The 25,337-nt window shown below is 42.0% G+C and overlaps 1 long non-coding RNA gene across 1 annotated transcript; it reads left to right on the forward strand.

Annotated features, from left to right (window-relative positions):
- Positions 1-732: 732 nt before the first annotated feature.
- LOC142871431 (uncharacterized) lies at positions 733-17,700 on the forward strand. Its single transcript, XR_012919674.1, has 3 exons — positions 733-1,059; positions 13,839-14,230; positions 17,613-17,700. It is a non-coding gene; the product is annotated as an uncharacterized LOC142871431 (long non-coding RNA).
- Positions 17,701-25,337: the final 7,637 nt, after the last annotated feature.

Below are 25,337 nucleotides of genomic sequence, written 5' to 3' on the forward strand. Positions count from 1 at the left end.
GCCATGCTGTGTGCCAAGAGTGGGGCTTGGCACCCTCTGGTGGGTTTTGGGCTCTCGGGTCCCCAGTGGACCGTGAGGCCATTCCCGCCAGCACCCTGCAGAGCCCCAGGATGGTCTCCCCTCACCACTCCCCCCTCTGCACCGCGCCCCAGGCTGGGTCTTCCTCCCACTCATCCTGCTGTGCCCGCATTTCTAATCTTTGGAATCCAGATGCTAGGATGCCCTTCTCACACCTTCCTGCACGTTGTGCAGAGCCTGCGCCCTGCGTGAAGGCAGGAGAGGAGAAACACAGAGAGAAGACACATCCAACTCTCTGGCCACGTGAAAGAGAGGGGAGATAAGATAGGAGGATAAACCCTGCACCTACATTCCCAAAGCTCGGAGCCAGCTCGGCGTGATCCAGCTTCCACTTGGCGGCACGAGCCTATTTTGGACTAGTGGTTACGCCATAAAAAGCTCAAGGTGGGAAGATGGGGTGACAGTTTTCTTTCCATTCAATTGAACATTCCGTGTAACGTTTAGGATTAATTTCAGCTGCGTGTGACAGAAAACCTAAAAAAAAGCAATGGTTAGATACAATGAAAGCTTTATTTTTCCCTTTCCTAAGAGAGAGGCAGTCCAGGCTCAGCGCGGCAGCTTTCTTGTCCCTTCTGCTGATCCCAGCACCCTTCTGGCTGGGAGCCAGAACATCCCTAGGCTGTTGTCCTAGCGGTCCAAGTGGTGACTGTACATCCAGACGACACAGCCATGTTCTGTGCTGCAGAATGGAAGAGGCGGTGACAGGCGGCCCCTGCCTCGAGTGATCCCCAGAAGAGCCACACATCGGCTCTCATCTCCTTGTCCGAGCTGTGTAGCAAGGACACGCCTGTGGGTTTCTTGCTCCTTGAACACACCTGCAGAGAGGGCCTGCTGGGTACACGGGGCGAAGCGGTAGCCACAGAGAGGGAATGAGATCAAACCTGTCCTCTGAAGGAGCTCGCCCAGGAGCTGGAGGAAAGCGATGTCCGTGGAAGGCAGCTCGCATTTCTGGAGCACTTTCCCGGGCGCTGGGCTGTGAAGGTAATGAGTTTTGTGGTGGGCGGCTGGGGAGGCCGGAAGGAAAGAATGAATGAAGGTAGTGCGAGCAGAACCCGGGGCCACTGGAATCTTCCTTCCGTGTCCCCAGAGGTGCCCTACCCCCGGAGAATGTGACCTGGGCATGAGGTCCCTGGCTGCTCTGGGCAGGGCTCACAGAGACCCACAGGCAGAGAGTGGCCGCCAGGGTTCTGGTCTGAGGCCCGCGTCCTGCCGCAGGGAAGAAAACTGGCCGGGAGAGCTTCCCTGGCACCCTGACCCAGGGGTCAGCTCTTTCAGGACCTCAGACCAGCCCCAACTTTCCCAAGCCTCAGTTCCCTCAACTGTGAAATGGAAGTCATGACAATACCCCACTGTGAGGACTGAAAAGAGCTACTGTATATAAAAACACCCAAGAAATGACCCGAGCACAAATGCTCATATTATTAGATTAGCATCATTCTTTCTTTCCTTCTGAACAGTCTTCAAGTTGAGATCTCAGCCCCCTCTCCCACCCAACATTCATCATCTGCAGACCTTTTTGTGCCACAACTACAACCCTGGAGATGTCTCTGATGGCTGTGAATTTTCTAGACAGACAGCAGCCTTTCCGCAGTGGGATCCTCTCGATCCTAATTGCTGTGCCGTGGCATGAAGGGTGGGAACCACCCGTGGGGAGGGGCCCACTAGTGCCAGTAACGTGAGAGCCCTCGTGTGACGTCATCTAGCCCTTCTGGGCTAAAGTCTACGGAAAAACTAGAGGCTGAGTGTAGTTTTTAATCTGATCCGTACAGGTAAATTGTATATTCGGGCCTAGGGGTGTTGGGGTGGGGAAAGTTAGCTTTGAAACCACTTCGGTGCCATTTTGTGTAAAATTATTGGCTAAGACGTGTAAGCTCAGTTCCTGGAGATTCTGGGGGGATCTCAGGCGATGCTTGTGGGGGATCTCCCTCCAGAGATGGAGCTTGGCTGGGACCGGGGACTGGAGCCTGGCCCATCTGGGCACAGAGTTTCATAAAATCAAAGTGCACAAGGAGAAATGCTAAAACCAAACTATGTGAGATGAAGGGCGTAGAAAATAAGTATTTCCAATATCTGTCACAGACCAATACTTTTATAAAACACAGTAAAAATTAATTACCTGAAAAACTGAAATTAAAATTAACATAACAATGCAAACCCCAAATATATATCAATAGATTCAGTGTACATAAAATGACACTGTTACCATCCCCAGAAGGGACTACGCGCTTGCTCTCAATTTTTGAACTTACCTTGTAGAGGCCCAAGGACGCACAGCAGCCCAGAGGCTACATTTTAGTGGCATTTCCTCAAACCACCTGTACTTCCTACCTTCTAAAGGGAAATTATAACTTGCTATTGCTTTAAGGCAACCAGAATAATTATTATGTATTATGGAGAAGTTGCTACTTATCAAAAATTCCATGTCTCAGCTCATCGGTTTATTTTCTAATATTGTTTTCAGTTTGCTCTCCAAGGATGTGAAGCGCTTGCAAATATGTGGTCTGATTTTGTTTTGATGATATACTTCCAAGGTTCATAGAAGCATGTGATATTTCTTATTTTACTGATGGTGTGACCGGACCAGGAAGGGCCATTTGATGATGATGATGGTGATGATGATGATATGGATGATGATGATGGTGATGAGTTATGATGGTGATGATGATGGTAATGATGGTGAAGAAGATGGTATTGATGGGCAGGAGGAGGTACAGAGGAGGGGCTCTCACTGCAGTACATTCCTGAGGGGGCTGACACCAGAACAGGCCCACCCCCACCTTGCTGAGCTTACCAAATGCCCTGGGAAGTGGCTGGTGAATGACTCACAGGAGCTTTATCCCAAACAACATTAACCAGTCGGCTGTGAGCCCCCTTCACTGAGAACAGCCCTGACAAACAGGCCAGCCCGACACTAGAAGAATTTCTCCTGCCAGGGGAAGGCACTGTCTAGGGCAGGTGTCCTCAAACTACGGCCCGCGGGCCACATGCGGGTATTTTTGCCCATTTGTTTTTTTTACTTCAAAATGAGACATATGCAGTGTGCATAGGAATTTGTTCATAGTTTTTATAAAACTACAGTCCGGCCCTCCAACAGTCTGAGAGACAGTGAACTGGCCGCCTGTTTGAAAAGTTTGAGGACCCCTGGGCTAGGGCCTGTGGCTTCTCCAGATGCAGGAGATCTTGCCCAAGCGCCCCACTGGACACAGGTGAATGCCTGGCTTCACTAAGTGGCATCTTCCAGCATCATCAAGGCTCCTCGTCAGGCAGGACCGAACCAAATCAGACTTCTCCCCACGTCTTAAATGCTCAAGGACCTCTGTACACAAATTGGGGAGGGGCAGGAATCCCCAAACGTCCTCCTGTGTACAGCATGTGGAATGGGGGCCAACGAGACAGGTGTTTTACACCTCAAACCAGAGACGGATACCCCATTACACAGATGCTATGGGGAAATAATTTGTTTTTCTAAATCTATCAAGACATAATTTTTGCTTTTACTCTCTGTGTGATAATGGGGATAAAAATCTAGGCTTTCTTCCACCTCTCCTGAATGTTCTGTCATTCATATTTTAAGTCATTATTAAAAGCCAGTTCATTCCTGGATCCAAGGGCCATGTAGAGGTGGTCTCTACATCAGTTAAGAGTAAGTCACCGACTTCAGTGGCTTCATCGCATACAGTTTCATTTTCTCCCACGGGCGATTGAAGTAGGTGGTCCTGAGGGGCAGTGGCACCGTCATGTCACCAATGTCACAGATTTCTTTTATCCTCTGTCTTCTATTCTGTTTCTCCCCAGTGGTCTCTTCTGATCAAAAGATGGCCTCTGCTCCCCAGCCTAACATCCCTGTGCCAGGAAAATAGAAGGAAACCACAAGGAGAAAATAAAATAGAAAGTCCTGCTGCCCAACGCTGTGGGGCATGGCCACCCCTGGGCTGCAGGGGAAGTCAGTCGGGGAGTGCAGTTCTGTAGTTGGGAATATTGCTGCCCTCTAGGAAAAAAAAAATATTCTTTGTTAATAAAGAAGAAAGGGAGAGTGAATAGTGGGGAGGAAGCTGGTAGTGTCTGCTCCAGTCTCTTCTTGCTCATTTTGGGGAATGGGGTTGCCTCATCATTTTCCCAGTAGGACACCTAATAATAATGACCACTTATTAAATAACTATTATAACTATTGATGTTCATTTTTACCTTCGATCCTTGTGATAACTCTGAAGGGGTAGATTATTGCCATCCTGTTTTATGTAATAGATGAAGGAAAGGAGGCTGAGCTTGTCCAAGGCTGCACCTAGGGAATAGGTAACAAGGTCTAAATTCTAACCCCAATCTCTGTCCCTAAAATCTACCTTTCCATGACAACTCAATGTACATCTTGATTACTGCCTAAGAGGAAGAGCTGAAGATTCTTCTTCCAAATCCAGCATCCTTGGTAATTTGGATATGTTCCTCTGATGCTTTGTCTTGGGTCAGCTCATCAATATAAACAATGTAGTATCCGGACTCCAATGGCCTCTGCTTTATTTTGGATTCCGAAAACAGTTTTGCAGCAAAAGTCCTGTAAACACGAGTGCTGGAAGGCTCAGCTTTCTCCCTTTCTCCGGGTCCAGTGAAGGAAATTGATCAGTCAAGATTCTTAGTTCCAAGCAAGAGAAATGAACTCTGGACAATTAAGCAGAAAAGAAATAAAAGGATATCTGTAAGGCCGGGCGCTGTGGCTCACGCCTGTAATCCTAGCTCTTGGGAGGCCGAGGCGGGTGGATTGCTCAAGGTCAGGAGTTCAAAACCAGCCTGAGCAAGAGCGAGACCCCGTCTCTACTATAAATAGAAAGAAATTAATTGGCCAACTGATATATATATAAAAAAAAATTAGCCGGGCATGGTGGCGCATGCCTGTAGTCCCAGCTACTCGGGAGGCTGAGGCAGGAGGATCGCTTGAGCCCAGGAGTTTGAGGTTGCTGTGAGCTAGGCTGACGCCACGGCACTCACTCTAGCCTGGAAAACAAAGCGAGACTCTGTCTCAAAAAAAAAAAAAAAAAAAAAAAAAGGATATCTGTAGAGTGCTTATAATGCTAGGTGTTTTTGTTTGTTTTATTCTGTTTGTATAAAAGCTATAAATTCCGCCAAAATTAAATAAGTAAATAAATAAAAGCATATGGGATCGTTGAATTGCAGGGAGAGGTGGAGAACCAGACCTGAGATTTTTAAAGCTTTGAGAGCAATATGCAAATCAATGAGAAAATCCCTGCATGGGTCCTACCCCATCAAACCCCAGGGAAAGCCTCCAGGGACACCTTTCTGATGCCTCTTCAGGACCAAGAGTTCAACCTTGCCAACTTCTGAAGGTGTCACCATGTGCTCTCCCCATACGATCCAACAATCATGCTCCTGGCATTTACCCAAATGAACTGAAAACTTATGCCCACACAAAAATTTATACTTGAATGGTTATAGCTGCTTTATTCATAATTGCCACATTTGAAAGCAATCAATAGGGGAATAGCTTTTTAATTGTGGAACAGCTAAACACCTGTGCAGTGAAATATTATTCAGTGATACGAAGAAATGAGCCATCAATCCATGAAAATACACAGAGAAACCTTAAATGCATATTGCTAAGTTTAAAAAGCCAGTCTGAAAAGGCTACAGACTGTAGGATTCCAACTATATGACATTCTGGAAGCAGCAAAACTATAGACTGTAGAAAGATCAGTGATTACCAAAGTTCCCTGGGGATGGGTGAAGCAGCAGAGGATTTTTAGGGCAGTGAAACTATTCTGCATGAGATGGTAATGGCAGATACATGTCATTGTGCCTTTGTCACAACCACTACAACTATACAACACAACAATGAATACTAATGTAAACTATGGACTTTAGTTAATAGTGTATCAATTGATATACTATCAATAATAGTGTATCAATACTGGTTCATTAATTGTACCAAATGTACCACACTAATGCAAGTTGTTAATAATAGAGGAAACTGTGTGTGGGTGGGGGTGTACATTGGAACTGTCTGTACTTTGTACTCAGTTTAAAAGTTGAATTTAAAAGAAAGAGAAAGACAGAGTTGTGATTACAATAGGAAGTTACTATAGAATCACCTAAGGGTTTAGTGGGGTGCACCTTTGTCTGGTGAGAGGATATGAATAACCAAGTCATGTAAGAGAAAATGTGAATCGTAAATAAATACAAGAGCGATGATGGCAACTAAGGAAATGTAAGTTAAAAGTACTACTTGAGGCTGGGCACGGTGGCTCATGCCTATAATCCTAGCACTCTGGGAGGCCAAGGCGGGAGGATTGCTCAAGGTCAGGAGTTTGAAACCAGCCTGAACAAGAGAGAGACCCTGTCTCTACTGAAAATAGAAAGAAAGTAATTGGCCAACTAAAAATATATAGAAAAAATTAGCTGCGCATGGTGGTGCATGCCTGTAATTCCCAGCTACTCGGGAGGCTGAGGCAGGAGGATAGCTTGAGCCCAGGAGTTTGAGGTTGCTGTAAGCTAGGCTGACACCATGGCACTCTAGCCTGGGTAACAGAGTAAGACTCTGTCTCAAAAAAAAAAAAAAAAAAAAAAAGTACTACTTGACACATTTTAAGTTAACAAATTGAAAATTGCCTATGATTTTACACATGTCAAATTAGCACACAATTTCAGACGCCAGCCACCTGGTGTTCACCAAGCTGTGAGGAACACAGTATGATAATACCCAACTGATGGCAGCACACTTGATGAACACTTCCGCTTGTCAATGTGGGACACAAAGCCAAAGAGATGTTCTTGCCTTTTGGCCAGATAAATCTATTATAAAGATTAGAAATCTATTATAAAGAATGCTTCCTGGCTGGGCCCGGTGGCTCACGCCTGTAATTCTAGCACTCTGAGAGGCTGAGGCGGGAAGATTGCTCGAGGTCAGGAGTTCAAGACCAGCCTGAGCTAGAGCGAGACCCTGTCTCTACTATAAATAGAAAGGAATTAATTGGCCAACTAATATATATAGAAAAAATTAGCCGGGCATTGTGGCACATGCCTGTAGTCCCAGCTATTTGGGAGGCTGAGGCAGTAGGATGGCTTGAGCCCAGGAGTTTGAGGTTGCTGTAAGCAAGGCTGTCGCCACGGCACTCACTCTAGCCTGGGCAGCAAAGCGAGACTCTGTCTCAAAAAAAAAAAAAAAAAGGAAAAAAGAAAGAATGCTTCCTGAGGACCTAATTCAACCAAAGTTAAAAACTTATTGTGGAATATTGTTCTGGAAAAATGGTCTGGTCTCTCTAATAAACTGATGATATTTTATTAGCACCAGGCTCTAACCAACTGAACTAATCGGTCACGGTTAAACTGATATTTTAGAAAGTGGGGGTGAGGAGATGTTACAGAACAAAGGAGACTTATCAGAAATACTAACCAAATGCAATGTATGGACTTTGGACCCTGATTTGAATGAATCATTGTACAATTATTATATCAAGTGGTCATTCGTTCAAAATTGACTCGTGGAACATGCCATGGACAAGGACGCTTATTAGACATATGGGTAAATTTTAACATGAACTGGAAATTAGATGATATTAATGAATTATTGTTTATGTGTGAAAATGGCAGATGTTTATGTAAAAAAAAAGTCATTGTCAGAGATGTATTTTGATGCATTTGTGGGTAAACTGGAATACTAAAAATAATGCAAATTTTATGTTATATATATTTTACAACAACAAAAAAAAACCAGGAAAAAATGTAGGGGGTGGGAAAAAGATAAAACAGGATTGTCAAATGTTGGTAATGGTTGAAGATTTGTGATGGGTACACTGAAGTTCGTTATATATACTTCTACATCTTGAAATTTTCCACAATTAAGAAGAGTTTTAAAATATCTTATTATGGCAGACTACTGGTTGTACCTTACTAACTGTTCTACATGTTTAGCTCAGCCCTAGTCGCCTGGTAAAGACTCCATTTCCCAGCCTTCCTTGCAGCTTGGTTCGGCCATGTGACTGGGTTCTGACCCATAAGATGTAAGTGAAAATGATGTGTCCTACTCATAGATCTTGCTGTTGGAAGGATTGTCCCCTGGTCTTTGCCATTTTCCCAAAACTACATTGCTAGGGTCCAGAAACACTAAGAAAGGAACTATAGAACTGTAACCCTTTTGTCACCCTGTAATCTCAGAAGTTTAGTCCTTACTACATAAAAATTAGACTGAGAGATACTTCATCTCTCTTGTTCTATTTTAGTACCAGTTTTTATGACTACATCAAGTGGTCATTCATCCAAAAGTCACTTATTGAACACCTCATGCACAAGGACTCTCATTCACTTATTTTAGGTCTGGTGAACCAGGAAGGAATCCATAAACTTCATAGCCACAAGCTGGGAGCTTGTTTAGAAATTTTCTTCGCCACTTCATCACTTAATATAGATTATGGAAAAGTGGTTTTCAGCATCTACTGATTGTGTTGGGTCTGGAGAAAACAGATGAATAGGAGAATAGGATATTATTTCCCCATTTTTTAAAGATCTTGTAGTCTGGTGATTTAATTTATACCAGATTGAGGACAGAAATATGTGTACTATTGATGGAAAAATAGCAGAGGTGTCCAAAGCTACCTATAATGCTATTATTTCTGATTATATATAAAATTCTGAATCAACAAATTTCTACCTGCTTTGATCTAGCATGCAAACTGAAAGGATGGAGTAAATATTCTAATTTTTTAACTACAAAAACTTATAACAACAGAAATTTTTTGAGTTTTTTTTTTTTTTAGACCTGGTCTCACTCTGTTGCCCAGGCTACAGTGCAGTGGCATGATCATAGGTCATTCTTCCCTCAAATTCCTAGGCTCAAGCAATCCTCCTGCCTCAGCCTCCTGAGTAGCTGGGACTATAGGCACACATCACCATGCCATTTTAAATTTTTAAAACTTTTAAAAGAAATTTTTTGTTTGCCATTTTGCCCAGGCCGGTCTCAAACTCTTGGACTCCAACTCCTCCCTTGGCCCCCCAAGTGTTGGAATTACAGAACTGAGCCACTACACCTGACCTTATAACAACAAAAATATTTTAAAGGAGAAAATTCCATTTGTAATAACTTAAGACATATATTAATTTTTCTCTTTAATTTAGTCTTTGTTTTATTTACATACAATTTTTATGAAGCCTAACCAGAGAATAGATATAAGATTATATTCTGAAATATTTGGTCCAATCCTCCCTTCCTAAGCATTTTTCCATATCTCTTTATAGACTGCATACATATTTTAATGGCTATAGAATATCAAATCATTCTAATACCAAATTTTGCTTGCTCACTTTATATTTATTATTTAGGTTGTCTTGAATATTTTACTATGATAAAAATGCTACAATAAACACCTTCATGAATTTAACTTTTTCATTCTGGATTATTTCTTAGCAAAAGCACCCAGGAATATTCCCAGTTCAAAAGAGAGATTTTTTTATATGTTTCCTACCAAAGTTGATTTCCAAAAGGATACCAATTATCATTACTATGAATGCAACAGTTTCAACAGAACTTCACCAGATTTGGGCATTACCACTTACATTTTTGGTTAATGTATAAAATATATTTATAAAATAATACCTTTTTTCTTTGCCTTTTTAAGATTATAAGTGGGGTTGGCCTCTCTATTTGTGAGTTGGCTTCCCCTGTATGAAATATAAATGTCTTTCATACATTGCATCTATTATCTCTCTGGTTTTTAATAATGCCTTCTATTGTGTATACCGATTGCTTTCAATCAACAGTGCAAATTTTAGGAAAACTCTTTAATAACATTTTCTAGCAATTTATAGCTAACAAGGCTAAACAGGACAAGTGAGTCCCATTGACTTTTAATATGCTTAAGCGAAAAAGTATGAGCTGATTAGTAACTGCCAAAATGTTAATAATTTCACATGATATATGAAATGCAGAGTAGACCACAGTGAAACATATAGCTCCATCTACTGTAAATACTTTGAATTGGATATCTCCAGGTTTTGCCTTTATGGATTTACTTTCATAATGAATTTAGGAGTTCTGTGAGTGATGTTGGGCTCAGAGCCTGTCAGTAGAGTCCGAGAGATATAAATAGAATTAACGCAAGGTTGCTGCCCTCAGGGAGCTCCTAGTCCCAGCTGACATTTGGTGATCTGCTCACTTTATGCGGCCTCAGAAGGGCCAAGGTTTTAGGGTGTAAAAGGAGTTACTCCACTTTATCTAAAAACCACCATCATTGGAGTGGGGTAAAATTAAGTGATGCGCAGCGGGATAACTTTTGGAAATTGAAGGCAATGAAACTGCGTGGTCGGAGGTGACAGCTCCGTGACAGACCTGGTCGTTCATTTATGGCAGCTATGCCTAACACAGGCCAGACATCACTTTCTGAACTGGGAGAAGCTTCAAGGAACTATTGTCTGATAGACAAAAAGGACACTCGAGAAGAACCATACCCTGTGATAAGTGCTTAAATAAAAGTCCATGCAGTGTGCCTTGGAAATGAAGGAAGAAATCCTCCCTGTTGCAGAGGGTAGGGTCTGGAGCAGTGGAGTATCGGCTCACAGAATGGTGTGACCTCCCAAAGGAGGAGACACTTGAGATAAATACTGAAGAAGGTAGAATTTCTAAGGGCACAGAAGGAGGAAGGGCATTTCAGGCAAGAGGAACAGCATGAACCACTGCACAGAGGTGTGAAATTTCATCGTGTTTTGGAAACAGTGCAGCCCAGTGTGGGAAAGGTGCAGTAAGGTGGCAGGGCAAGAGGTTACATAAGCGGGGACCATCTTCTGAAAACCTTGAGCTCTAGGTGGAAATTCTGCAAACACTGGGGAGCCATTGAGAGGTTTGACCCAGGGCAGGACAGGAGAATAATTACCGGGAAGCGAAGTAGAAGGTGGATACTAGCAGGTTCAGACTGCAGGAAATAGAGGAATAGAGGACCAGAACCGGGGCAGTAACAGTGTAAAGAGGAGAAAACAGAATCACAAGAGTGAGTTAAAATTCACATGTGGAACGTCCTGCCCTAGACCCACTCCATCAGAATCTCTGGGAATTAAGAATCTGCCCTTTTAACATATTCAGTGTGCTAGGATTTTGTTGAGGATTTTTGCATCTATATGTGTGAGGGATACTGGTCTATAGGTTTCTATTTTTCTTGCATCCTTTCCTGGCTTTGGTATCAGGGTGATGCTGGCTTTGTAGAATGAACTAAGAAGAATTCCCTCCTTCTCGATCTTTTGGAAAAATTTTAGTAGGATGGGTACCAGTTCTTATTTGTACCTCTGACAGAATTTGGCAGTGTTTGTTCACATTTGGTTTTTTTTTGTAAGAAAAAAAGAAAAAGAATTTGGCAGTGAGTCGCTCTGGTTCTGGGCTTTTTTTGTTGTTTTGGAGAGATTTTTTATTACTGATTCCATCTCACTACTTGTTTTAGGCTGTTCAGGTTTTTTATTTCTTCCTGATTCGAGGACGGGAGGTTACTATGTTTCCCGGAATTTATCCATTTCCTCTAAGTTTTCTGGTTTGTGGGTGTAGAGATGTTTATGGTAGTCTCAGATGACCTTTGTATTTCTGTGGTATAAGTTGCAATGTTTCCTTCTTCATTTCTGATTGAGTTTATTTGAATTTTCTCTCTTCTTTTCTTGGTTAATCTAGCTAGTGGTCTATCCATTTTGTTTATCTTTTCAAAGAACCAAATTTGTGTTTCATTGACCTGTTTTTGTTTTGTTTTGTTTTGTTTTGTTTGCTTTTTGGTCTCAATTTTGTTTAGTTCTACTCTGATCTTTATTGTCCTTTATTATTTCCTTTATTCTGCTACCTTTGGGTTTGGTTTGTTCTTGTTTTTCTAGTTCCTTGAGGTAGGACATTAAGTTGTTTATTTGTTATCTTTCAGTCTTTTGATGTAGGTGTTTAATGCTATTAACTCCCCTCTTAGCATTGCTTTTGCTGTTTCTCAGAGGTGTTAAGTTGTGTCACTCGTTTTGTTCATTTCAAAACATTTTTTAATTTTCTTCTAGATTTTGTCATTGACCCAGAGATCATTCAGGAGTAGATTTGTTTAATTTCCATGTATTTGTTTAGTTTTGGAACTTCCTCTTGGAAATGATTTCCAGTTTTATTCCACTGTGGTCTAAGAAGATACTTGATATGATTTTGATTTTTTAAAATTTATCAAGACTGTTTTGTGGCCTCACATATGGTTCTATCTTAGAAACTATCCCATGAGCTGATGAGAAGAATGTTGCTATTCCTGTTTAGTTGATTTAAATTATTCATGCTATATGTCTCTAGTATCAATGGTAACTACAATTTATTAAATGCTTATTGTGTTCTCATTATCTTAGTATTAGAAAACTTTTATCTGAAGGATGCAAGTCTTTTTAAACTATCAGGCCCGGATAGACATTAAAATGAGACAGCAGGCCGGGCGCTGTGGCTCACGCCTGTAATCCTAGCTCTTGGGAGGCCGAGGCGGGCGGATTGCTCAAGGTCAGGAGTTCAAAACCAGCCTGAGCGAGACCCCGTCTCTACTATAAATAGAAAGAAATTAATTGGCCAACTGATATATATATAAAAAATTAGCCGGGCATGGTGGCGCATGCCTGTAGTCCCAGCTACTTGGGGAGGCTGAGGCAGGAGGATCGCTTGAGCCCAGGAGTTTGAGGTTGCTGTGAGCGAGGCTGACGCCATGGCACTCACTCTAGCCTGGACAACAAAGCGAGACTCTGTCTCAAAAAAAAAAAAAAAAAAAAAAATGAGACAGCAATCACGTCCTACTCCCTGCTTTGAGCCAAGTATTCATCTCTTAAAACTACTTGCTATAAATTAACCTAATAATGCCACACTGGACACTATATCCCACACCCTACAGCTTAATAGTGTGTAGACAATTACTGATCAAAGTTAATTCTGTAAACCAATGAGAACGCCTGATGAACAACTTTCGGTCAGGCCACTCCCTATTCGCTTTTGGTTATTGCCTTTAAAAACTTGCTTGTAACAAAGGCCAAATGGAGCTCATATCCAAGGTTGCTGTGTCCGTGTCTTCTGTACTTACTTTGGCTCAAGTCAACGCTTTAAATCATATTTTGTGCTTCGGCCTCTTCCTTTTAGGTCAACAACTGAATCTTTCAGCTGCGTGCAACAGGTATTATTATTCCCGCTTTACAAAGGTGGGAGCTGAAGCTTAGTAAGGCAATCTAGTAAGAGACAGAGCTGGAATAGGATTCCTACTGCAGAGTCTGACTTTGTTCCCACCGTATATACACTATCTCACTACCACAGTTTATGGAAATCATTTTCCTTGCGATGACAGAAAAGCAGTACAAATAGCTTTAAAAATAATGGGGACAGGAATGGGTGAAGCTGTATTTAAGGAAACCTTGGATCAAGGACTTAAACATGTTGTAGTGCAGAAACTAAGTCCCCAAAATATGGCGCTTGGGCATGCTGAGTCTTTCTGAAAATTGCAAAGCCTCATAAGTAAACCTCAGAACCAAGGTCGCTCTAACCTTGTCTTGTCACACTCCCCCACCAAACACAGGGAGGTACTCTTGAATTTCCTTATCTGACCAAGAAAGCTTCTTACCAAAAGAAACATAATTGTTTTCATCCCTTTCCTGTTATCTCATTATCTACTACAGAAAACAAGACTGAAGACAAATGAGATAAAGTTGATTAGTTTCTCTCTCTTTACCCCCAGCCCTCCTGCCTTTTCCTCCTCTATTCCCTGTCTCCATCTTTCATCTCTGTCTGTTTCTTGGCTTAGTTTGCTTCTACTGGAACGGGCTCTCTTCATACTTAAGGAACACAGCTGCCAGCAGTTTTCAGGACTACACACTTACAACACTGTGACCAGCAAAGCAAAGGGATTCATCCTCATGAACTCTGGGCAGAAGCATCTTAGGGACGGATACCGATTGACCAGGCTGGGATCATGTGGCCAAGAGAGCAGTGCACAGTGATTGCTTCAACCTTAACGTGCCCAACTCTGAGGTTAGGGTTGGAGTCTGTGACTGGCAGTTCCATAGAAGGACATTGTCTGAGGCACCATGGAGAAGACAGAACAATTTGTGTGCGTGCTGCACTAACACATGGCTCGCTGCCTTCTGCGGGAGTTGGTCGGCTGTGCGACTGGCCTGGAAACTCCATGGAAAGAAGGTAATTCTAGTCAAACTTTAAACAGAGGATAGTATCTTCATACTAGTGGTGTGATGAGAAAATATATGTTTAAGTTATATGAAATCATACAAAAACTTAGGTTGCCTTCCTCCCTTCCTTCCCTTTCTCTTTGCTATGTGCTAGACTTTGGAGACACAGAGATGAGTAAGATAGGAACATTACCATCTGTGCCCTTGAGGAACTCTGCTTAGTGGGAAAGTAGGATTGGGAGTGAGGCCAGGGAGGCAGGGACAAGAGTAAACACAACAGGGCCAGGCGTGGTGGCTCACACCTGTAATCCCAACATTTGTGAGCCTGAGGTTGGAGGAGAGCTTGAGGCCAGGAGTTCAAGACCATCCTGAGCAACATAGTAAAACTCCATATCTACAAAAAATAGAAAAATTATATTTGTTATTATATATATTTTCACTGGTAAGGCATCTAATCTTTTGTCCACATTTTTTAATTGGGTTATTTTTCTTTTTTTATTACTGAGTTGTAAGAGTTCTTCATATATTGTGGATAAAAATCATGTATCACATATACATTTTGAAAATATCTTCTCCAAGTCTGTGGTTTGTTTTTTCATGTCCTTAGCAGTATCTTTTCCAAAGTGCAGAAGTTTTAACTTTTAAGATGTACGATTTGTCAGTTTTCAAAGTTTCTTGTTCATACTTTTTGTTAGGGTTAAAGAAACCTTTTTGTAACCCAAGGTTACAAAAGTTTTCTTCTATCATTTCATTTAGAAATCTTACACTTTTAGGCTTTATATTTATCTCTATAATCCATTTTGAGTTAATTTTTGTATATAGCATTCTTTAAATTGTCAACTTATACATTTCTACAAAAACAAAACCAAAAATGTCTGCTGGGATTTTGATTGGAATTGCATAGAATCTAAAGTTCAATTTTGGTAGAACTGACATCTTTATGATACTGAATCTTTGCTCCATGAACATGATGTACCTCTTCATTTATTTAGGTCTTCTTCACTCTCTCTCATCAATTGGTTTTTAGTTTTCAGCATAAACATTTGTAAATATTTTGTTAGATTTATCCCAAAGTGTTTCATATGTTTTGATGCCATTGTGATATTTTAAATTTCAATTTCCAATTATTTATTGCTAGTATGTAGAAATATGATTGATTTTTGTATATTGACTGTGCATGCAGTGATCTTGGTAAACTCTATATATTAGTTCTACTAGCTCTTCTGTGGATCCCGTAGTATTTTTTATAGTTTATTGCTTTTAATTTTTACTTTTTTTTTTTTTTTTTTTTTTGAGACAGAGTCTCGCTTTTGTTGCCCAGGCTAGAGTGAGTGCCGTGGCGTCAGCCTAGCTCACAGCAACCTCAAACTCCTGGGCTCGAGTGATCCTTCTGCCTCAGCCTCCCAGGTAGCTGGGACTACAGGCATGCGCCACCATGCCCGGCTAATTTTTTTTTTTATATATATATATATCAGTTGGCCAATTAATTTCTTTCTATTTATAGTAGAGACGGGGTCTCGCTCTTGCTCAGGCTGGTTTGGAACTCCTGACCTTGAGCAATCCGCCCGCCTCGGCCTCCCAAGAGCTAGGATTACAGGCGTGAGCCACAGCGCCCGGCCTAATTTTTACTTTTTATTTGAAAATAATTCCAAACATAAAAGTTGCATAAAATAAAATAACTCTCCTATATATGCCCTTCACCCAGAAATCCCATTTGCTTTTGCCACCTATACCAATAATATCTTTTAGGGCAAAAAGATCCAAATGAGGATTACACGTTGCACTCTGTTGTTTGTTATGTATTTTCAGTCTTTCATCCTGAAACTGTTTATTAGTTCTTCTTTGATTTTAATACCTTAACATTTTTTAAATTACAGTTTTGTAGACTAATTTGGGTCTGTCTGATGTTTCCTCATGATAAGATTCAGGTGCATTTTGGGCAGAAATACTACAGAAGTGATGCTGTAGAACCTGATGCTGGTTTGTTCCATTGCTAGTGACATTAATGATGAATGACAAGTCTGGATGGTCCTGGAGGTTCATTTCCTTCCCTCTTTTGGTAGCAGAGCTGAGAACTGGCTGAGCTGGAACAAACAGCTCTATGGAGAGACAAGACCTCGGGCCAATGTTAACATTCCTGGTGGGCAAGGCTGTTCCCAGGGTCCTCTGCATGTAGACTTTGGCTTTCAGTATGCCTATTCCTTTTCACTGTATGTGGGGTTTCCCTTAATGTATTTCTACTTACTTAGAGAAACCAGGAACTCCTTAAGCCCAGTTAGGCTAAAGTATGTAACACAGTATGGGGTATGACTGTCTCTGTTGCACACCTGGCTGCTGGCTGAGGCAGGTCCTGTTCTGCTGGCACCTGGGCCATGGTACACACACAACAGCTACGCTCAGCCTTTGCTGTGTAATAGTAAAAGTTCAGGGAACAGGATGCACTCTGCCACTCTCTGCATGTAAGTTTCCCCCAATAAATCCCATGTTATATAGCTGCACCATGGGACACTAGTGGGGTGTGTCACCCTCACATGAGAGTTAACTTTGATAACTTGAGAGAGGTGGTGTCTGCTAGATTTCTCTTTTGTAAAATTTCATTTGTTAAATAAGAATTTCATGGGGAGATGCTTTGAACCTATGTAAATATCTTATTCCTCATCCAACTTTTACCCACTAGATTTAGCAAGCATTGATATTTCTTGTCTGATGATTGCAAAATGGTGACTTTCTAATTGCATTATTTCTTCTAAATTTGTTAGTGCATTCTAAGAAAGAACTTTTTCTTTTCATTTATACATTTCCTTAAAAAAAATCAGTGTTGACTCAGATTCTATTTTATTCCATTGGATGTAAGTCCTGATTTATTCTGATGTTTAAATTGTCCCAGATTTGGCCAATGAAAGCTCCTTCTAACTGATTGGCTTGTTCTTTTAAAATGTCTCCACCATTCTTTGGGCATTTCCATACTTTCTGGCACAAAAAGGTATTCTAGGCTCATCTTATACTTTCTTTTCCCAACCCTGAAAGCAACCATTTCTCCAAAGAGCCTTAATTATTTCTAGTGGAGAATGGTATTTACATCTGAGTGTGAGATGTTCTCTTGGCTATTGTGGGGTTGCTGCTCCAAGGCCCTCTCAGTGGACAAAAGGAATTTATGTATATACATAGATATATATGTACATATACACACACACACTTTTACATTTATATTTTTTTCTACATGTATTGAAAACCATGAAATCCTATCAATACCTCCGATTACAATCCAACTACACAAATTTCTTCTTGTTCTATAACCCCCTTCTCCAACAGTGAGAAATTTGGCTCCCATAACTCTCAATATAGTTTTCCTTTGTATAGACCTGTGTGTAACCAGCTGCCTGACCTTGCAGGGATGCTGCCTCATCTTCCTGGTTTAGGCTCCAACTCTGTACTGAGCTGACTTCCTAGATGAATATGGGAGTGCATATTCTCCTACGGAGACGGAAAAGCAGACGGAAACAGTGGAGAGAGAGCAATCACAGAAGAGGGGCACAGAGAGTACCTTTTGGGTTCCTGGAAGCTTTCCAACTACTGGCTCTAGTTTTTTGCTAAGATATGACCATACCTGGCTTTTGTGAGAAGCTCCTACATCACTATGATAAATTCTCTTCTTTTGGTTAAGCTAGTTCAGGTTCGTTTCTGCTACTTGCAAACAGGGTGTCTTAAACAAAAGTATATTTGTATTTTGGCTTGTTTTACAAAAAATAAAACAAATTGTGGAAATAATCGGGCCTAAGGGAAAATAAAAATTAGCCCACAGAAAATGCATACCACATGGTACTGTACAGTTGCTTAACATAGGCTGAAATATTAGCTCTGAGATTTCTAGTGATCCCAACAAAGTGTGAAACACTATCCCTTACAAGATTTTATGTCTACAGATTTAAAACAAACTAGTAACTAGAGCATGAATAGATAGACCACTGGAACAAATACAGAGTTCAGAAGTGAACTCTTCAATAAATGGCCAACTGTGTAGCCATCTGAAAAAAAAATTAATTTGGATCCATACCTCACCCCATATACTGATTCAACTCAAAATGAATCTACCTTTAATTGTAAAAGACTGAAAGTCTACATGTTCATCAATAGACAATTGGTATATTATGGTATGTATCTCCCTGTAATAAAATGCTATGGGAATTGAAAAAAATAGCAAGCAGCTCTGTCTATATTGCTACAGACACATTTTTTGGATATATTAGGTTTAAAAAAAACACACCAAGATATGAAATGTTGGCATTTTTGTAAATCAGGAACACAAAGAATATATGTCAGTCTTGGCTTGTATATGCATACACATTTTGAAGAATGAGCAAAAACACCGGTCACCTGTTTGGGACATGAGGATAGGTGTGCGGTAGGGCTTTTTTCCACTGTGTATCTTTTATATGCTTGCTGACAGATGAGCCATGTGTATGTATTACTTATTTTAAACATAAAAATTAAAAATTAATATAAATCAGACAAACCTGCTGATGGAGAAGCCCAGCTCTTCTTGACAGGTTGTGTAGGAACAAAAGGGAGGGCCTGAAAGTTTTATCTTCATACAAATTTCCACTGCCCATGTAGCCCAGTGCCCACCTCCACACTGAGATGCCATTCTTCTAGGGAAAGACGATCTCCAGAGCCTGATCTGATGGCATACCCTGTAATCCCAGCTACTCAGGAGGCTGAGGCAGGAGGATCACCTAGGGTGATCACTTGGATCACAAGAGTTCGGGGGTACAGTGAGCTCTGATCATACCACCATACTCCAGTCTGGGTGACAGAGCTGAGACCATGTCTCTAAAAAAACATACATACACACACACAACAAAAAGATTACATCCAGAAAACCTTTATATGTATTACTGGGGAGATTTATTGCTCACAGTGCTTGACACATAAGAAACAGTATTTATTTTTTTTTAATATGTAGGTGTGCCAGGAGCATTCTACTTCCTAACTTTGCTCATGAATATCCTATGTTTAGGCGAAACTTCCAATTCATAGTAAATACACGATCAAAATTTGAGCACAGTAATGACTGAGCACACCCAGCCCCGAAGCCAGACTACCTGGGTTAAAATCTCAGTTGTTCTCTTATCAGCTGTTGGTCTGCTGGAAGTTGATCAGTTTCTTCATCTGGTAAAATGGGAAGCAATTACAACACCTACCTCACAGCATCCACCAAAGGATCCTGGGCACATAAGCCCCAGACCAGTCTGTCCAGTAGCAATATAATGCAGGCCACGGATGATATTTCAAATTTCATACTTACTTTAAAAAAAGAAACGAATATTTATCCTAATATATCAAAAATATTATTGCATCAACAGGTAATCAATATAATAAATTATTAGTGAGGTGTTTAACCTTCGTATTTGGTAAAGAACACGTGCATCTCAATTCTGACTAGCATATTTTGAGTGTTCAGCACCCGCGTGGGGTGGGTAGCAACGACACACGACAGGACAGCGCACAGTAGGTGTGCTAAGTGCTAACTCCTAACAGCAGCAGAAACGTGGTAACTGCTATTGTACCTCACCTGGAGTAAATCGGTCTATCAGAGGTGTCCAGTGGAAGCGATACCTACATTTTGGGATAAATTCAGACGATTTTCTTTAAGCCAGCCACTTCCTTCACTTCCATCCGTGTTTTATTAATAACGCACAGCTACAAGGTTCCGACCTGTGCAAATGAACAATGTACATAAATAGGGCCGCTGTCTATCCCAGGTGGTGAAGGGGCAGTGGGTGTTTATTATTATTCCTCCAAATGCGGAGGCCACCGAAGAGGGAGGCGGTCAAAGGAGACAATTAGGGTCGTGGGGACAGGCCACGTTTAGGGCGCGGTGGGTGCCAGAAGGTGCTACAATGAGGGCAGGCGAATTTCGAAAGCCAGGAGAGTCTGCCAGGCGTGGCGAGCACCCCATTCCTGGCATGCGGGCTCCAGAGCACTGCAAAAGCCGGGGGCCGCAAGGAGTGGAACTCTAGAGTCCCGTCAAGGCGCTGGGCCGCAAACGCCGCCTCGGCCTCCACAGCCTGCGTCTGCTGTCTCCCCGCTCCTGAGTGGCTGGAGGGCCGGGATTAACCTTTCACCGCCGCGCCCTGTCCAATCACAAGCTCGCTCTCATGCCGCCGCGGGGCAAGCGGAGCGTGGGGGCGCGGAGGGGCGGCGCGGGCGCCGGTGGGATTCTCCAAGCCGCTGTGCGCCGTTGCCGCTAGCCGTGCGCGGGCTGCGGGCCAGCCGGGCGCTGCGCAGTCTCCGCAGGCGCCGGCGGGAGGGGTCGAGGCGGAGTCGCGGCGCGGCGCGGCGCAGGCTGCTCCAGGCCCAGGTGAATGGAGTAACCTGACAGCGGGGACGAGGCGACGGCGAGCGGCAGGAAATGGCGGCGGCGGCGGCGGCGCCGGGCGGCACCGGGAGGCCTGGGCTGTGACGCGCGCGCCGGAGCGGGGTCCGATGGTTCTCGAAGGCCCGCGGCGCCCCGTGCTGCAGGTGAGGCGGGCTCTCGCGGAGTCGCTTTGTGTCCCGGGCGGGGAATGGCTCCGTCTGGCCGCGCTCCCGCCTCCGCCCCGAGGCCTGCGTGCCGGCCCTGGGCCCGAGCGCGCGTTGGGGCCTGGCCGGCGCTGCCAGATGGCGCGGCCTTGCGGGGCCTCGTCGCCCCTGGGCTGCGCCGCGCGGCCGGCCTGCGGATCGGGCGTCTGCGGGGCCGGGCTGTGCCCCTGGGCCCGATCCTGGCGCCTGCCCCCGGGTCAGCCTTTGGGGAGAGTTTCTGCGGCCGCGTTGGCGTGGGCGGGGGCCTCGGCTGCCTCCCCGCCCGCAGTGGAGCCGGGTCCTCGCGGCTCACCGCGCCGGCCCCGTGGAGAATGGGGCTTTTGACAGGTCCAGGTACGCACGCCAAAGTGGCGCGGAGCTGGCCGAGGTGGAAACGCGTGCCCGGCGACTGGGAAGCATCCCGGGGCCCTGCTCTGATGTTGGGGTCACTGCGCCGGCGGGGGGGCGGTCGGGAGGGGACGAAGCCAGGGGGCTCGGTGCTGGCAGGAGGGCGCGACTCTCCAGTCCCTCCCGGGGAGGGTTGTAGTGTTTATTGGCAGGTGACCAGCTCTGTACCCCAGGGGGCGGGTGGCCGAGGCCATCTTTTTGCCCCTCCCCTCAGATGTTTTTGTGCCCAAATGCCTGGATCCTGCGAAGGAGACTTTTTAATGAGTTTTTAATTTTGGAGAAATCAGTGTATGTTTTCAGTTAGCATATCAGATTTATGTAGATTGTGTGGAAAAGCTGAGCTGCCCCTATGTCTTTGCCTGCAGGACAGATTTCACAGACCAGTTAATGTGTCTTTAGTATCCTGAAGATTTGCAGAAACCTGGAGATGAGTGGGGGAGTCCTGACTGTGTAGTGTTCAGTCAGTGCTTTTGTGAAGAGAGTTAAAGGCGTATGATACTGATGTGCACGATAAGCCTAGGTATTCTTACTGCTTTCAGGTTTTAAAAAACATTCATCTGATTAGAGTATCACTTAGAAGTCCATGCTTCTGCCTTTGAATATTCTGAACCTTGGCAATCCTGACTGTCAGTTGTCTTCGTGGTACTTGCTTTCAAGGGCGCCAGGCTCAATCAATGGAAAAGGGCTCAAGTTAGGAGTTAAGTAACTTGGAAAATATTGTTTAAAATGTACTTTAAAAAAGTTTAAATTGAAAATGTATTGGTAAACATTAAATTTTCCAAATGAAAATACCTATCTTAACTAAGAGCTCAAATAATTTATTAAAAGATGGATTCTGGATGAGCCTCCTAGCAAATAGTAATGTTCAATATTATTAATATCTAATTAGGCTCCGGAGTAATCAGTTTATTTTGCAGTGTTTTCTTTAAAGCTACCTGTGGCACATGTAATGTTATATGTAATATGTTATATATATACACATATATATGTAATTGTTTCAAAACTTCATTTTAGAGCATATTTTGTAAAACTCTGTCTACAGATCAAAAACACGATTAAAGATTGTCTTTAGTATGGTCACTGTAAACATTGAGCACAGTAACATAGATTTGTGGATTTAGGCATGGCACCAAAATGTTTTAAGAAAAGATGAGTTAGTCAATATTAATTTGGGGAGAAAAGACCTTTTCCCGCAGTTATTTTAGTAAGGGCTTGTTTTACTTTTTATGTTACTGTCTCATCATGAAAGGTGAAGTTCTGCCTACTGTGTTGTGCGTGTAGCTCTGTGTCTGAGTTGTTAGAACTGGGTGGTTTTGCTGTTGTTGGGCTTTATTGTCTTGGTTTTGAAGACATTTTGTATTGATGTGGCTCAGTATTCTTATTTGATAGTGATTTTGTGGTGTTATATAGTGAGTGTTACAGTACTTGTGGTGCTGCCTTCTAGGGAGGATGACTTTTATGGCATTGAGATATTTTACTCTCTGCTGGTCTGACATGTGATGTGCTTGTTTCATTTGAGCAAGTGGATATTTCATAGACATTTTCTCACTTTGTGACCTTAACGTTGTGTTTCCACTTGTGGCAAAGGAGATAAGCGAAACATTTTATTGAGTGCCTTCTTATTATTTGCTAAGATGTTTCAGGTTCTTTTACAAGCATTCTCATTTAGTACTCACTGTGATCCTGAGACAAACTCAATATTGTCCTTATTTTACAGGCAAGGAAACTAAGACTCTGATTATAACCCTGAGTTATGAATCTAGAAGTGGCAGCAGAGCCAAGATTGAATCATGGTTTGATTTCAGAGTCCTTGCATTCATGTTCTTTACATTGCATTGCATTGCTGTTCCAAGTGGATTGTAGGAGAAAAGTCTGCATAATGCATAGTAAGTCCTCGGTAAATACTTGTGGAATGAATGACGCTCTGTCTAACCTTAAATGTTAAGGTGATCTCTGGTTATCTGAATATTTCACTTTTTTTTTCTGGGTGGGAAAATACACATAACATTTATTATTTTGACCATTTTTAAGTGTAGAATTAAGGGGCATTAAGTACATTCACATTGTTTTGCGGTAATTACCACTATTCATCTCCATGATTTTTCATTTTCCGCAACTGAAACTCTGTCCATTAAACACTAATTCCCCATTCTACCCTACCCCCAATGCTAGGCACCTACCATTCTACTTTACATCTCTATGGATTTGACTACTCTAGGAACCTCATGTAAGTGGAATTATACAATATTTGTTCTTCTATGTCTGGCTTATTTCACCTAGCATAGTGTCTTCAGGGCTCATCCATGTTGTAGATTCGGTAGAATTTCCTTCCTTTTTAAGGGGAAGACACTCCATTGTATATATACACACCACATTTTCTTCATCCATCGTTGATGGCCACTTGGGTTGCTTCCATCTTTTGGCTATTGTGAATAATGCTACCATGCATGTAAGTATATCCATTTGAGTCTCACCTTTCCCTTCTATTGCGTATATACCCAGAAGTGGTCAGATTGTTTCTTGATCATCAAAACACTAGACTCGGGATTTATTGCAATATGAGTTTTCTCAGGGCTCTTCCAAACAGTGGTAATTTCCTACAGTAGTTCTTCTATGTCCATAAAATATTATAATCTTCTTGAAGCCCAGGATTTACTCATTTTTATGATCTTGGTTCTTATCACAGTGTCTGGCAAGTAGGTATTTAAGTAACTAAATTCATTCAGTTGATCAGTATGGAGTAATGTGCTTTGTTGGATGCCAGAGAAAGATATTGGTAATGTCTGTGTTTAAGTTTTGTAAATAGTAAGTTGGAACCAAGTGATTTCTTTTGTTTACTTTGTGCTGTGCTTTTTTTGGCATTTAAGAGTTAAGCTCATCCTAAATGCTCAGTGGATGCATATGTATTATACTACTCTTATTCACAGGTTTCTTTTCAATATTTTGTCATGCACTTAATGACTTGCCAAAGTATATTGTAATCTTCTGAGGCAGCATTATTTCCTTGGTATTCTACCTCCTTTTCCTGGGGCTTGGACCTTTTAATTCTTATTTTCTAATTCTTTGATGTTAACCAAATCTTTTGCATGATAAAGCTGGTTTTCAGTTCTTACTAATTTCTGCTAAAAAGACTTTAGTACTAGTACATTCTATGCAGAGACAACCATGATTTAATAATTTATAATCTGTCTATTTTGAGAAAGGATTTGAAATGGTCTTATAATAATAGAAAGATATTCGAGAGAACTATGAAAATAATGGTTAAGGTTGGTTGGGGGTAGAATGTGGAGGGAGAGAATTAGTTGAGAAACTTAGGATAGGGATAACTCAGTGCCTGCATGTAACTAAAGTTGGCATTGATTAATGAAAGGAAGTATACCAATTAGGAGAAGCAGATTTTTCTCCTGTATGAAGGATAATTAATCATTTGGATTCATAAGTAAAATAACATTAACAATTTATGGAGAAAATGTTTTAACGTTTTACAAATGATAGAGGTACATTTTTCATATGTCATTTTAGAGAAACTGGATAAAAGCCCAAGGTATGATAGAAAAGCTTTGGTAATATAGGTGTACACCATTCCAGTGATTTGATTCATTAGAGTTTAGTTAATTTACATTTCAGGTGGTATCCTTCAAATGTCACTTGTCTCATTCAGGCTTTTGACAGATGCCAGATAACAATCCATTCGGGAATGAACTCTCTTTTGGACATTCAAGGTAGTCATTCAGGATTTTCCAAATAGTGATTCTTTGCCAGTCTTCAGGATTGTGTGTTGGTCTGAAAAGTAGGACTGCTTGTAAGGTGGTGTATACTCAATAAATGAATGAATGCAGAGAGAAAAACATTATTTTTAAGGCATATCCAATGAAATTGAAATTTTCAGTCACATAAGAAAGCCTTTGTTAAAATAAATTCTGAGTACAAAATGGCTTTCTCATCTAAAATTATCAATGAATTGTTGGTACTCCTTTAACACATAGTTACTGTATTATACATTTTATTTTTTTTATTTTATTTTATTTTTCTTTTTGAGACAGAGTCTCACTTTGTTGCCCAGGCTAGAGTGAGTGCGGTGGCGTCAGCCTAGCTCACAGCAACCTCAAACTCCTGGGCTCAAGCGATCCTTCTGCCTTAGCCTCCCG

The sequence above is a fragment of the Microcebus murinus genome, chromosome 6 (genome assembly GCF_040939455.1).
Source record: "Microcebus murinus isolate Inina chromosome 6, M.murinus_Inina_mat1.0, whole genome shotgun sequence".
Taxonomy (NCBI): domain Eukaryota; kingdom Metazoa; phylum Chordata; class Mammalia; order Primates; family Cheirogaleidae; genus Microcebus; species Microcebus murinus.